This window comes from Myotis davidii, unplaced genomic scaffold, assembly GCF_000327345.1.
Source record: "Myotis davidii unplaced genomic scaffold, ASM32734v1 scaffold135, whole genome shotgun sequence".
Taxonomy (NCBI): domain Eukaryota; kingdom Metazoa; phylum Chordata; class Mammalia; order Chiroptera; family Vespertilionidae; genus Myotis; species Myotis davidii.
This window is the reverse complement of record NW_006289813.1, coordinates 13,998,960-14,016,040: the sequence shown is the minus strand read 5'-3', so window position 1 is coordinate 14,016,040 and position 17,081 is coordinate 13,998,960.

The window sequence follows — 17,081 nt, the reverse complement described above, 5'->3', positions numbered from 1 at the left end:
TATTTTTCCATTGATTTTTAGAGGGAGTGGACGAGAGAGAGAAAGACAGAGATAAGTATTGATGTGAGAAAAGCACATCAATTGGTTGCCTCCTGCACAAGCCCTGACTAGGGCCCAGGCCGGGGAGGAGCCTTCAACGGAAGGATGTGCCTTTGACAAAAAATGAACCTGGGACCCTTTCCGCAGGCCGACACCCTACCCACTGAGCCAAACCGGCTGGGGCTGAAAGCACATATTTTAGAGTAAGTTTATACTTAATTCAATCACTCCTGATTTCAGTACCGTACCTACATGTAAAACGTTACAATCACAGTTAAATAATTAGGAAAAAAAATACACGGTACACTAGTCTCAAGTATAGCAGTCAAGCCTCTGGGATTATTAATTGCATTCATTGCCATTATTAAATAAATCATTGAGTCTTTTAGATGGAAGGAAGAAATTGAAAAATGGAATAGGACAAAGCAAGCATTCTGACATTGAAGAATTGATATAAGTGCTATTAATAAGTGCTATTTGCTATACAATTAAACCTATTTTTACATAACACCTAAGATTAATATAACATTATAAAACACTTAGGAGAATACAGAACACATAGAAACCATTTATTAAATGCATACCCTTATGAACACATCGTCTATTAACAATTTTTTTCAAGGTTAATTCCAACGTAAATCAGGATTACTATGTTAAAACCTTTTATTCCAAGGAATGATACCCCAATAATTATACACATTTTTTACCATAGCATATGAGGCGATTTTTATTTTTATAGCTGTGTTAGTTTGAACGGTGATATATACAATTAGTTTTTATCTTCATGATAGCCGGAATGTGTTTGTGTGTGTGTGTGTGTGTGTGTATGTGTGTCTTTAATATTACCATTTAGACCATGGTATTTGAAAATATTTCAAAAGGGCTTTACAATTTTGATACCACTTACCCATCTTTTTAAAAAGAAATGTATTCCATCTTTTCTAAGATTGAACTCAAATGACAAGGATAGTAATGGAAGCAACTTATCAGCCTCAAAAACATCACTGCTACAGAAAACACCTTTGATTTGCTCCACAGTTTCTAAAACTTATGATATTCTTGGAGGGGGGCTGAAAGAGAATATTTCTATGCTTCCAAATTCAAGAAAACTTGAATACAATAATAGAAAGAAGAGAAGAAAAGAAACATATCTCATGCATTGATGTGCAAAGGGCCCCTGCATTTAAAATTGTAATGAGCTGAAGTAATAGATCAAGTGGAGTATACAGCTATGTGTGTGTCTGGGGGGGGTATGTGTGTGAGAAACAGTCATATTTTAAAAGCAAATATTGGTGTAATAAAACAAAAAAGCTAGGAGGCTGATGTGATCAAAATACGTGTCATAGTTTCCAAAGAGAATCTTATTTCCATCAAATTAAGAAGCATAACTTCAGAGTAAGTGCAGAAATTAAAATTTTATAAGGGTCAGTTTAGTCCAGTATCCACATGCTGTAACTACTCGATAAAATCACATTTCAATTTTACTTACTTGGGCATAAAGAATGGAAGTACTGTACTATATAAAATAAAAGAAGTAAGTGGTAAAACTGAAGTGACCCTCCTACAAAAAGAAAAGTGAACAAATATTCCTTCTGGGCTATTTCATATTTCTCTTATCTAATACTTAGAAGTTTATATTTCTCAAAACATTTTAATTCTCTCTCAGACCCACACATTTTTAGAACTTTGACTACTTACAAAATTCCTGTGAAATACCAAGAGAAATTGGACTATTTTAATTTCTATTTTATAGAATGCAAAACTGAAATCCAGCCCTGGCCAGTGTGACTCAGTTGGTTGTGGGTTGAATTCATGATGAGGGCATAAACCTAGGTTGTAGGTTCGTTCCCCATTCAGGTCACTTGGGGCACATATGAAAGGCAACCAATCCATGTTCACTCTTATCTCTCTCTCTCTCTCTCTCTCTCTCTCTCTCTCTCTCTCTCTCTCTCTCTCACTCTCTCTCCCCCCTATAAAATCAATAAGCATATCCTTGAGTGAGGATTGAAAAACAAACACAACAAAAAACACTAAAATTCAAACAAGTTAAAGGTTTGTCTTGTCTTCATAAAACTGTAGTCAATAAATCATGAACAGGCATAAGAGATCAACCAGAGGACTTGTATGCATGCATATAAGCATAACTAATGGACACAGACAGTAGGGGGGTGAGGGCATGTGCTGGGGGTTGGGAGCAGCTGGGGAGAGGTCAATAAGGGAAAAAGGACACAGATGTGATACTTTCAACAATAAAGAATTTTTTAAAAAAGAAACTGTACCTAAGTGCACTGTGCCCCTGTGACATTCTTTTGAGGTAATAAAACTATTATAATAATCATATAAAAATAAATAAGTCACGAACAAAAATCAGCCCTGATTTTTTTTGTTTGTCTTATTTTTCATTACCACAGAAAAGGGTGATGTTATAAAAAAATCCCTGCCTACTACATGAAGATAAAAACTTTTCTATCTCATCATTTAATGGTCACAATACCATGTGGCTGTCAGCGAAGATACACTTTGTTAATGAGACATCTTATGTAATTTGCTGGAATTTCCACGGGTAATTATGAAGTCAGAACAACAATATCCACGAGTGAATTTAGTATGAAGGATCAGTCTCAATGGGTTTAGGAGTTTTATGAAAAAAGAAGCCCTGGAGGAGGCAATGCCTTGCATGGCATAGAGCCCTTAACTCCACCTGGGGCTTCGTCTTACCCTTATAATCCTTGTGTAGTGAACTACCATGGACATTCTTGCATCATGATTTTGACTTTGCAGTTCTCATATTTGATCCCACTCTTAGTTTCATATTTTGTGGTAATTTTAAAGAATCTTATAGAAATGTAAGAAAATGAAGAAAACAATATGGGTAAAATAACTGTTTTTCTTTTTCTTTTGATGTTAAGTATCTCTTATATCTACTGTATACCTGATCTGGTTATGCAGTGCAGCCATGGAGGTTAGTGAAGAGGAACTTCCCAAATGACAAAGCCAAGTCTTTTCAAGATGCAAGTAAATGTTTTACTACATTTAAAAATATAACCCAGTGATCCCACTTCTAGGAATATATCCTAAAAAGCCAGAAATACCAATCAGAAAGAGATCATATGCTCCCCTATGTTCATAGCAGCACAATTTACAACAGCTAAAATCTGGAAAAAGCCCAATTGCCCATCAGTAGATGAATGGATTAAAAAACTGTGGTACATTTATACTATGGAATACTATGCAGCTGTAAAAAAGAATATCTTACCCTTTGAGTCAGCATGGAGGGACCTGGAGAGTATTATGCTAAGAGAAATAATCAATCAGAGAAAGACAAGCATCACATGATCTCATTTATATGTGGAATCTGATGAACAAAAAGATCCAAAGCATGTAACGGACCAACTTATTTCAGAGAGAAAGAGGAGCATGGATGGGAAAAGATCAACCAATGAACTTATATGCATATATGCATAGCCCATGGACAGGCAACAGTGAGAGGAAGGCCTGAGGAGGGGACAGGAGGGGGTGTAGAAGTGGCCAGTGGGGGGCGAGAGGGGACAGCTGTAATACTTTCAACAATAAAAACAATAAAAATAGACTTTTAGTGAAAATTCACCTAATATAAATGAGCAAAGAAGTCCATTTAGATCAACTCCATAAGTTATTCTTCTTTTTAAAAAATATTTTATTGATTTTTACAGAGAAGAAGGGAGAGGGATAGAGAGTTAGAAACATCGAAGAGAGAGAAACATCGATTAGCTGCCTCCTGCACCCCCCCCACTGGGGATGTGCCCGCAACCAAGGTACATGCCCTTGACCGGAATCGAACCTGGGACCCTTGAGTCCGCAGGCCGACGCTCTATCCACTGAGCCAAACCGGTTCGGCCATAAGTTATTCTTATGTAGGTAATTGTTTTCTTAGCAGTGTGTGTATGTGTGTGTGTGTGTGTGTGTGTTTAATATTCTTCACATTTGACTTAGAGCAGGAAGCAGAAGGTAGCAAGAAGGACCTGGGACATTTTTCCACATGCCTGCATAAAGTTCTTAGAATCCTCGAAATTTTAAAAAACTTTTAGAATGACTTCATTGGAAAATATAATAAATATACATTGAAATTGCTAGTACTGATTCAGCATCTGTTTTTCCCCCCAATCCAAGTTGAGTTATTTGGGAAGATAGAATATAGCATGCAATTCCTATATGCAAATGCAGGAGGTTAGGGAGTATTCAATAAGTGCACAACCATAGTTGTAAAATCTCCAAATTTGCCTATGCAAGTTACAGTGAGAGCACATTCCCTATCTTTGTGGTGTTTAACAGGCAGGTAAAAGAAATGACCACTAAATAATGGCATGCATATAGGAGACAGGTATTTCAGAGGGGAAAAAAAAAAACATATATAGAATGGAAAACAATTTAGAAAACATAGAAGTAGTGAGGACAGAGCTGATTGAAGTCAGTTATACTTCTATGGAAACTTTAGTTCTTTAATTAGAATAAGCTCCAAAAAGTGGAAGCATTTTTTCAGTTCTCCTATGGCTCAGAGTAAATAGTTAGATATCGTTTACCTTAGCACACTGAGCAGATGAAAAAGAATCCACAAGCTTATAAGACCAAAGTGGTCTCTTCTTCAAACAGAAAGCCTCCGGTGACAGCCAGTGTTGTTTGCTTTCTGAGAATTGCAGGAGGTTAAATGAATCAGACGGTTAATGGAAACTAATTTCTCCAGAGGCAGATACTTCCAGAGAGAACCTCAACCACAGATGAGAAAATTCCACCTCCAGAATCCATTAAAATACAGCTTAATCTAAATTATTATCCTTCAAACTCTGTAAAAGTAGTTTTGTTCAAAATCAGAAAACATGAAGCCATTCACTAATTCTGGCTGAATCCTTGAGGAAAAGGATCTTTACTTGCCTCATGTCAGGACTTGACACTGGATCCACAATGAGCTAGCGAATCAATATCACATTAACTACACCTATAAATAAGTGATTGTTTATTTACAAAACATGTGCATAGCCTGCTTTGTAAATCAATCCTTATCCTCTAATGGTAAGCTGTACTAATCATAGTGGAACAGTGAATACAGAGAGTAAGGTCTCATTTAATACCACAGCTATAGTATTGGTACTAACAGCCTAGAAGTCTCCAATCAATCTATTGAAATCTTATCTCAGCTTTCTGTCTAGTATAGGTTAATAATCTAATGATCCTCTTTAGAAACTTTTTAATACTGTAATCTCTCTAAATTTGTATTCTTAAAGAAGACTATTCATATAGATTATCAAGATTATTCAGGTTGCTTAATATTTGCCAGTGTCTTAGTGAGATCAAAGAGCCAACTTCCTTCATATTTAAATGAGACTACTTCAGAGGTAGAACATATTTTTAGTAACTGTTTCTTAAGCAGTAACAATATAAAACTATGTTCTAACATTTAGTTTCACAACCAATAATAGGCAAGTTTGCCAGATGAGCTCTGCATTAAGTTCTTAGTTGACCACATACAATAATAAAATCCAAAGTGGAGCTGAAGAAGTGGCTATAAAATGAATTTAAGAACATCTTACTATCTAAATTAGCCAGGGGATAGTGATATTCTTTCAAGCATTTGATTTGTGAGAAAAGATAACCAAATCATTCTGAATATCCCAAATCCCATTTTAAACCTGGCAGTAAAAATATCTCTCATTCACATTTTTCTATTATAAGGGTTGGGGGACAATTAAGTGTTAATTAGTTGACTTCTCGCATTTGACTTAGATAAGATTTGATCAAACAACTAAAAATTAAGTCAAGGTTCTAGAAAGAAAGACCCATGTCTCCAGGTACAACTCTCAGCTGCAGTCAATGCCTGCATCCCCTGAACATGATGCTGAGGTCAAATGTAATAACACTGGATGCTAAATTGAATTGCCTCAAGACAGCATGTAAGTGTAACCCAAGGTATCACACTGCCCCAATAATTTCAGTACAAAAATACTTTGGTGTACAATGATATGGAAAGGGATATGGAAAAATCATATTTAGGAACTGCATTGGTCTGCTTAGGCTGAGACAACACAGTGCTACAGACGGATGGCTTAACCCTTTGAGTGCCAACCAATATCCTAGGAACTATGCTAAAATTGCCAAGCCATTTTGAGTTAAGGTTTTTAATTTTTTCCCACATAAAGAGTGAACTACTAGCATCTAATAGTGACACTGAAGGAGGAGCGCGATTGCGCTCCCGGCACTCTAGGGCTTAAACAACAGAGCATTGCTCACAGTTCTGAAATCAGGAAGTCCAAGATCAAGGCACCAGCATGATCAGTTTCTGTTTTTTCCCCCGAAGCTGCCATCTTATTGTGTCCTCACATGATCTCCTTTGGACACTGGAGTTGGGTAGAGAGAGAGTGAGCACAGGCAGGAGAGTGAGAGATGGAACTCTGGTATTTCTTCTTTAAAGGCACTAATCATATCAGATTGGGGATCCGCCCTTCTGACTTCATTTAACTTTCCTTAGAGACACCATTGCAAAATTCAGCCAAAATGGGGGTTAAGGCTTTAGCATATGAATTTAAAGGGGGCAGAGACATTAAATCCATAAGAGAAGCTACATGATTTTTACGTAGAGCAAGTATATGCACCTGCTGGGGAGAAGAGTAAGGATGGTTGTTTGAATCATTGAACTTGACTCTTTGAACAACCTGAAATACCTAAGTGCTTATGCTGCATCTAGTGGAACTAGCTTAATCTAATAAAATAATAGTCACTCTGTGTCAAATTTTCATTTTAGGCTACCTTAAAAATAAAGTGCAACTCACTGTAGCTACACAAATTTTAGAAAATTTCCAAATAACCTCCCATTTTAATATGGCCTGATGGTCAGGTCAGTTACATTTATATATACTTTATATGGCTACTAGGGGCCCCGTGCACGAAATTCGTGCACTGGGTGGGGAGGCGGGGGAGTGTCCCTTAGCCCAGCCTGCCCCCTCTCACATACTAGGAGCCTTCAGGCGTTGACAACCATCACCCTCCAATCGCAGGATCAGCCCCTTGCCCAGGCCTGACGCCTCTGCCAGAGGCGTCAGGCCTGGGCAGGGGACCCTCATTTCCCCCCATCACTGGTTCTGCCTCCAGCCCAGGCCTGATGCCTCTGGCCCAGGCGTCAGGCCTGGGCAGGGAAACCCTAGACCCCTCTGATTGCTGGCTCTGCCCCTGGCCCAGGCCTGATGCCTCTGGCCCAGGATTCAGGCCTAAGCAGGGGACCCCGCTCACCCCCCATCACCAGCTCTGCCCTTGCCCAGGCCTGATGCCTCGGCCAGCGGCATCGACCCCCATCAGCTGGTGTGCAGGGCAAAGGCCTTTGCCCTGCCCCCCGGTTCTTAGCTCCCCCCTGGGTTTCCGATCACTGTCAGTGGCAGGGGGCTTTTTCCTGCTTTCTCTTTCACCTCCCTGCATTATGCCTATATATGCAAATTAACCGCCATCTTAGTTGGCAGTTAATTTGCATATCACCCTGATTAGCCAATGAAAAGGGTAGCGGTCACACGCCAATTACCATGTTTCTCTTTTATTAGTGTAGATTAGACAACTATTTTTCTCTAATATTGTGAAATGGATCGAGTAACTGAACTAAGTCAAAACAATTCAACATGTGAATGTAATGTTTTCGAATAAGGAAGTGTAAATTATTAGAAATTTCGCCATGGCTTTTATTTCTTACTTTGCATAAAGTAATTAGGGAAGTCATGACATTTTATATTAAACAGAATGATTTCTCCTATGACCCTGAAAAACAGTTTGAGAACCATCTACTCATGATCCAGAGTGACCACTTTAAGATAGGAAATAAAATACTCTCTACCAATGATATAAAAATGGAGATAGATCTCAAACTGGAATTCAATAACCTGCTTTTTGAGTTATTCAGGTTAATTGTAAACTCTTGTAAATAAACATGACCTACATAAAATAAAATATGTCAATTATATTAATGAGAGTATTAATAAATATGAATATACATTCTATAAATGTATTGAGCTAAGATGTTACAATGTGATGTACAGGGTTTAAGTATGGGTACCTATACCTCTCTGTATATAAATTTTCTTATTTAAAAATGAGAATGACACTTTTGCCTATTTAATAGGATTACTGTGATAAAGAAATGAAATAATACATTTAAAGTGATAAGAACAATGCTTAGCATATAGGAGGTCCTAGAACAATGTTAAATATCATGATCATCTCCATAGTGATTATCATTACCACTACCACCTCCATCATCATCATCATCATCATCATCATCATCATCATCGTCATCATCACCATCATCACCACCACAACAATAAGTTTAACAGGTGATTTCAGTCTCTGTATTTGCCTTTGGATAGTAAGTAGTCCCACCAGATATGTCACAGGCTAATAAGAAAAGAACAGAGGCAAACGTAATAAGCAAACAATCCTTCTCTGTCACTTGGAAGCTAAATGCTATCATCCTCCATTGCACCATTGAAGACTTCATAGCAATTCAAAGAGAAGACTGCTGGGAGAGTGCTGAGTCACCTGTTGGCACCGGTAGACTGAGGAATCACTCCCACTCTACCCTTAGTTGATTAAAAATACTAAGCATTGGAATATATGCCTAGTCTTTAGTTTGCATGTATTTTTGTATTATTTACATTAAAAGAGTAGCATTTAATCCTGAAAATTCAATGAGAAATATTTCACTTTAAAGGAAGAGCTGTCCTAGCTGGTTTGACTCAGTGGGCAGAGCATTGGCCTGTGAACTGAAGTGTCCTGGGTTTAATTCTGATTCCAGTCAAGGGAAAGTACCTCTGTTACAGGCTCCTCCCTTGCCCAGGCCTTGGTGGGGAGCATGAAGGAGGCAACCGATCAATGTGTTTTTTCTCACATGATATTTCTCTGTCTTTGCCTCTCTCTAAAATCAAGGAAAAATATCCTCTAGTGAGGATTTAAAAAATAAAGGCAGAGCTATAAACCATATAAGTATAAGAAATATTTCAATGATAAGAGGAGAATCACTTGTCAATGAAAGGAGTTTTCTTCTTCTTGCTCTATCCAGTGGTCAGCAAACTGTGGCTCATGAGCCACATGCGGCTCCTTTGCCCCTTGAGTGTGGCTCTTCTTAAGCCTTAGGAGTACCCTAATTAAGTTGATAACAATGTACCTACCTATATAGTTTAAGTTTAAAAAATTTGGCTCTCAAAAGAAATTTTAATCGTTGTAATGTTGATATTTGGCTCTGTTGACTAATGAGTTTGCCGACCACTGCTATACCCTAAGATAGAGAGGGGAGAAAAAGTGTTGTCTTCAAATATGTGAAATCTTCTCTTTACCATGAATGACTCCATTATGAGGGAAATTTTTGCCCAGTCTAAAGAAAAAGCCTTAGAACCATTATTCTCATCAAACACAAAGTACCAAGATAACAACAGTTCTACAATCAGGGACCGTATTTACCTGCAGCTATTGAATACAGTGGCTTTTATTTCTAGTTCATAATATCTTCTTTTTATCTGGCTGGATGCACAGCTCTCTAATTTAACTGTTTTAAATGTCTGTATGTCTCCATGATTGACATGGTGAATTTAAAGTTTTTACTGGCAAAATGAATGAATAAGTGTATTTTAGAAGTCAAAGAATTATAATTCAATGTATTACAGGAAAATTATAGCATCTTTATATGAACCATTAGTATTCGTTCTGTTTTGATCATTCTTGTTAACAATATTATTTAGTAGAATATATATCAAAATAAAAATCAAAAAACAAAATTGCTTAAGTAGTAAGGGCAACCTCAAAGATATATCCATCATCATTTTAAGAAGTTTATGATCATGGACTTAGGAAAATTTTAATTGTTTTTTTCCTAATTCCATAAAATTAAAAGATAACAGCTCTCAGCTACTGAGTCTAAATCCAATCTATGCACATAAAAGCAATAGATTGAGTACCATACATTTATGTCCTTAAAAGTATTCAAATACTAGGTTAATGAAAGTAAATATTATTCTATTCTTACTTTATAAATGCTTACTGTACTATTGAATCTTCATAAATATTTAATCATATTAGGAACCAAGGAAGTGACAAAGTCATTTTCTTTTTATAGAAACAGCTTTTTAACTAAAGTAGAGAAATTTGATCTATAAAGGCCAACTGTTCTAAAAACTAGAGTATTCAGAACCCATAATCTTTAAGAGATCTCCAGAGCAGTATCTACATTAGCATTTAAATGGAGTAATACTTTTTGAAACCAGTACCTCTGTTGAAATAATATGGCAGGTTAACAGAAAACAATCTGTTGAGCTACAATGTGACATTTTTTCAATAAAATACATAATCTACCTCTAAGAAAATGCCCCAAATATATTTAATCCATTGCTTTTACTTAATTTTAATTCCAACTAAACTTTCTATTTCTCACTCAGGAAAATTCCTTCAAAGCTCTTCTCGATTAGAACCAGTACAACTGACAGGTATGTGTGCTTCTATGTAAGATTGCATATGTGTGTAGCTATAGATAAATCCGTGCAGTTTCTTTAACTATAGTTTGTATTATGAGAAAGGAGGATTGAAGACTAAAATTAGATGTGCTTTTGACAGTGCTCTTCAAGCTTTCCAAAGAAAACTAAAGTGACTGTTTTCTTTCTAATTTAATTTGAGGTATAGGTCAGGGTTTGAGTTGTCTTTTGTATATTGTGCATACAAGGACGTAGAAAAAGTTCCTTTATTGACTGAGAAAGGAAAGAAGGAGCATGTGCACATGTATGTGTGTGTGTGCACGTGTGTGTGTGTGTGTATCTGTGTGCAAAAGCAAGTGTGTCATCCTTCTTGGCCCCCGCCTCTTATATTGTCCTCCTTTGCCCAATGTATAATTTTATTTCTTGAAACAAAGATTTTTAAATACCAAATTTTATAATACTAAATTTTCTAGGAACTAAATAGATTTAATAAGTAAAAGAAATGAATAAGGCTAACTATTAAATTGGTTTCTTTCAAATAAAACTGCAAAAACTCTTTTAAATAGAAAGTATATAAATATCATAGGTGATCTATTTTTTTAAGAAGTATAGAAATTTCAAGGCCATATTATTCAAATGGTGAGTTAAGCAATCGATTTGTCGCATGCTATTACTAGAGTTTTTATTTGCTCAGTGAAATTTATTCAGGATTGGTGGAGGTTGTCAGTTGGACATTAGATGTGAATTTGAAACAATGTTTAGATGGACTGAATACAAAGAAAGAAATGGATTTAATTTTCTTATCTTTGCTATCATTTCACCATCTAAATACTATATCATTTAGTAGTTTATTTTTAGTTCAGTGTTTTTGGCAAAGCGTTTCAATTCAAAGCACTATGGATAATTTTATCATAGCATTAAGAATTGTGAGTCTATGTTCCAAATATTGAACAAAATAAAATGAAAACATTGCATCCTCTAAAATTCTAACCTCAAATTAGGTATATGAATGACATCTTATTGATATTTTGTTGTATTTATTTTTTAAAGCAATTAACAATCTTGACACTCCTTTCTTAAAAAATGAGACAACTGCTCAATTCAGAAAAAGCTGTTAGACAATGCATATAATTCAATGACATTAAGTAATGCCCCCTGGCCTGTTGTTTAGGGATAAATTATTCTTGGTTCAGTAGATTATACTTATTCATTTTAACATTTTAACATAGAAAAGTATGTATTTTAGAAGGTACCATAGTTATTTAAATGTTTCAGGAACTAGACATAGATAGTGATCACAGTGATTATATGCACCAACTAAATAATATTAAGAGCTCATTTAATTTTTTTTAACATTGTGCCTAGATCCTTGCACAATTAAACAAAGAGGACATTAGACTGAGGTGGCTCTAATGCCAAACCAAAACCTAAGCTGGTCAATTCTGTATATGCACTTTAGCGGGAAAATGAAATTTGAGAACAACCAGTCATACACAGCAGACCAGACTTACCCAAATAAGGCAACCATTTCAGCTACAGCCAATCAAATAGCTCCCTTGCTTTGCTTCTGATTCTGCAGATTTCAAGAATCAGATGGAGCAGATACTATGCATGCCTTTCTTTCTTTTCTTTTCCAAGTAGAATATTTTATTCCTGTTTTTTCTCCTGTTCCATCATTGCATATTTAAGATATGTGTGTGTGTATGTATGTGTGTGTGTTAGAGATAATCTATAATTATTCATAGATCACCTTCCTGAAAAGAGAACTATTTGATACAGATTAAATTGAGCTTCTGGATTTGATCTGTGGAGACTGGATGATGAAACTTGGTATTGTCACTCTTTGGTTAAAAGTGAGGGAATGCCTTGATAGAGAAAGGAGATGAAATGCAATATCCAAAACCTGAGATGGAGGAGATGCACAGAAGGGGCATCTGACCCTCATTAAACCATGCTATTAACAAGAAATGGTTCTAAGGCACTGAGCTTTGGGGGCTTATTAGAGCAATTATTATGAATTATCCCAATTAACACCACAGATACTGGTGACAGTATTTTTTTACTGGTGTTTAGAGCAAAATAACCCTTTTGAAAAGTACGATAAATATATGTAATTATTGTAAACTCTGAATATTTAGAGACTTAGAATTCTCTGTACACAGTAATATGGATACTAATTAAAGAGCATGGTCAGCCAAGAACATGAAGATGTGAACATGAATAGCATGAATTGGGCACAGAAGATCAGTAACAGGAGATAAATTAAAAACAAAAGAGAACAGAGTGAGTCAGTGCCGAGTTTTAAAATGCCATAGTTAGGAGGAAATTAAATTATAACATTTCAACCCACATAGCCTATCATTTAAATGTTTGTGTCTATGTAATTGATTTATTAAAATATCTTGATCCTACCATTACTCTTAGGTTGGGATTTTTTCTCAATTTACATACATTGTATTCCATATTATAACTTCCATTGTTCCCTATTTTAACACTTTCATTAACCTTGTTATTAAAAAGTATTCCAAATATTATTAACTGTTATTTGGTAGACCACATCTGATATTTGCTCTTGGGATAATACTACCAAATTGGTCATAACAATACTGTAAATGATGTCACTAAAGAAGGTTATTGTTCACTGTCCATTATACTCTAAGATGTTTGAAGATTTTTAAGGGAAGTAATATTTCATAAGTGTAGAATTAATCTTATGACTAATACGTTTTATCTTTTATATTATTTTAAAAAGTGTTATGAGACAATACAAAGCAATTCCTTGCTTTTTCAATGAAATACCCCAAATGCCTAAGCAATAATAAAACGAATAGTTTGTTCCTATATAATATATGCTCATCAACAGGAAACAGGGTACACATTTCATACTTCTCTGCTCTCTTTTCTAGCAATATCCATTGGTTCTGACAATGATCAACTCTATTTTTTCTCTATGATAAAAACATCATTCTTTGACATTGTCTCATTCAGAAGCTCATATTATTGTCCAGGCTATTTGCTATAAATATGTTACTAGGTCTTCCTTTAGAGCATTTGGAATAGCCTGGTTTAATTGTCTAAGAATATACACAAAAGCTGAATATGCAAAGCCATACCCAGTATCTGAACTGAGGTCACAAGCATTGGGCTAACGTGTTAATGGAAAGTGGGAAACTAATTCAGGCTTCTGTTCCTTCTATTTCTTAGGTTCATCAATCTTGCTTGTGGTGAGAATAGAATGGAGCTTGACAAAAGAATAAAATAAATTAAAAACAGTTCATTATAACTATCTTTAGAGGACAAGGAAAACAGAAAGTAAGTTAAATATTAGAGAAATTAACAACAAAATCATTGCTTTCAACTCAGATTATTCTTTCTATGTAATTTGAACCATTTAAAGACAAAATTGCCTAACTAAAAATGCAGCTTTGGATATTTTGATTCCTCTTTTGAGTCACAGTTACAAAATTTTCATTGTTTGGAACCAGGAAATTTGTGCCCACCACTGTAATTTTGTGAAGTTTAAAACTGAATCGTGCTTTAATTTGTGCTATTTTTTCGCAAGCATTGCAACATCCTCCAAAGAAAGCTCTTATTACTCATTTCTTATCATTTTTTCTTCTATGCAAGGGAGTCTGATGCTCAATGGGGAGAACACATCCTTAAAGTCAAGGCATTTAGAAATTCCCCAATTATTATATTGGTTTTAATAATGGTTTTACTAGAAGACAGTCCTGAACTTACTTGAGAAATGGAAGTTTTTAGAATTTAAAACTTGAAATATAATAGCATGATTTTATTGAAAGGTTTGCTTTCAAGAAGCTTAAGGGTTAGAAGAAAATGGATAAGTGAGTTTCTCACTATTGATGATTTAATGTGCCATCTGGTTGAACGGAAAAAAAAAAGGCATGGTATTTTAAAGTGTATGAAACACAACTGTTCCTTTTTTGAAAATCCTATTTAATAGCAACTACACAAGTATCTATCAATATAATTCACACAATGTAAGTTCTATGATAGGAATGGGGTCCTCTATGGCTCATTGTCATATTTTCAAGGAAATTAATACCACAAAGTAGATGCCAGATTAATTAATGCCATTTAAATTTTAAGATATTTGATGGATAATAGGAAAGAGCAATGGGCTTAAGTTTCTATAAATTCAGAGTTGTATTCTACCTTGCACGATCTTATCAGATGAAAATACATCGACTGGTCATCAATTTTCTTACTTATAAAATGCGGGTTTCTACTGTTCAATTTCTATAATAGCTTGAATACTGAAGAAATTCTGGCCTCATCCTCAAGATCTCCACTTTCAACAATATGTGGTTGATAATGATATGACTCCTCATCTAATGGCCAACTGTCACACTATAGATATAGTCTTCTTTCCTTCTCTTGCCCTAACACCTGTCGATAAATATATGTTTGGCCCTAACTGGTTTGGCTCAGTGGATAGAGCGTCGGCCTGTGGACTGAAGGGTCCCAGTTCGATTCCGGTCAAGGGCATGTACCTTGGTTGCGTGCACATCCCCAGTAGGGAGTGTGCAGGAGGCAGCTGAATTGATGTTTCTCTCTCATCAATGTTTCTAACTCTCTATCCTTCTCCCTTCCTTTCTGTAAAAAATCAATAAAATATGTTTAAAAATAAATAAATAAATAAATATATGTTTGGTATCTCTGTAAGAGTTTTTAACAGGCTCATCTCTCCCCCACAGAAGCCATAGAGGAAGTTGGACTGATGTTTGTTTGTTTTTCTCTTCCTAAATATTAAAGAGAGTTATTAAATTAGTACCTGTGTTGAAAAGGGAAACTTTCTTTTCAACTAAATCAAACTAAGAAAATGGAACAGAAGCAAAAGAGGGTTCTTTAGGGAGCTGTCCCAAAAATAAATATTATGTAGGCTTCTTATAGATGTGATAAAGTGCATTTTCTGCCTCAGGAAAAGCACTTTCTTTCAAATAATGTGAAGTTTATTGAGCCATAGTTCAAATCTATGCTAATTATTTTTCCATGTAGACAGTTTATATAAGCTATCCTATAACAAATTAATTTCATAATCCTTATACCATTACACTTAATGAAACTTGATATTTAGTTAGGAAGATGTTTCTCAGTGAAGTGATTGATTTCACTGTTGGGTGCATGAAGCAAGTATGAAGGTAACGTTAAAAAATACTATTTTAAAATTAATCCTCTTCATTTGATTGAAATTTATACACAGGATTATGTAAAAAATTTCATACACACTATGAAATTTAACACTTACAATGTTTAAACATTTACTTTTTCTTTATATGTATTACAATAAGCTTATTTCTAAAATTTGACAAATAAGCCAAATGAACCCTCATGTGTGCATTCTTTTTGATAATGCTTCTTTTATTTAATTTCTTTTCAAGTTGATATTTCATCACAAAACATACAAAATTAATTTAAGGAAACTAGAATTATGGGGTCAAGATGATATGTATTTCATTTGAGTGGAAAACACATCTTTGATTCTCATTTGATAATCTTTAAAGTATCTTAAATAACTTCTGTTTTTAAATTTATTTTATAAAAATAATTATAATATTACATTTAGCTCTTATTGAGCTTTAACATTTCCTTGGACCTTCCAAAATGTATGTTCCTTATTAGGAATAGTTTGGTTTTACCCTTTTACTCTTATAATAACAATTTCAGGTAAGGTTGCAACTCTGCATTAGGAGATTAGAATCATAAATTAAAATCCTGGCTCTACTGAATGAGATGCGCTTTAACTACTTATTTTCAGGCGCTTTTGATTATAAAATTATAACCCTAAGGCCACTGCAATCTCCAATTAACAAAAAGAAAAAAAACAATATATTCTGTGGATTTACTATGCTTAAGATCCTTTGCTAGGACAGGGAAGACCTAGGAAAAAGATGAAATATATAATAATTTTTCTCACATGGCCTTTGCAATCAATTGGGTAAGATATATGTTAAGTGTGGATTGAACATGGGGGTGGCCAATCATTTCCAGATAACTAATTTCGAAGAGCAACCTTGAAGCAGAAATATACTTTGCTTGCAAGAGTCTCTTTATAGTCTCCTATTATTTAATTGCTCCTCTTTTTACTCCTAATCTGGTCTCCATTTTTGTACTCCAATGATCACTTCCTCACCCCACCACAACTACCTGAATATATCAAGCTCATTCCTGCCTCTGGTGCCCTTTCCTCTGCGTGGCTTTTTCTTCCACTGGCATTTTTCAAGTGACATATTTACTTTTTAAAAATCACTATAATAAAGAAAACAAAGACCTGCCTTCAGAGGCAATCCAGTACAACTTTATAACAGTTCCTTGTGGTTTAAATCTATGTGTAACATCAAGAAAACTGAGTTAAGGAAAAACTCCATTTTATCAACCATCAGAGAATGAATGAGAAAAGCAGACAGTATCCAGGAGGACACTTGGCTCTCACAAAACTTCCCACCTCCTTTTTGGCTGACAAATTCTGGGGAATTTTAGTGATAACCTGCTCAAGGCTTGGTTTGCCTCCTTTTGGTGAAAGCCATGGTCTTGTCACTGGGTCAAGTTCAT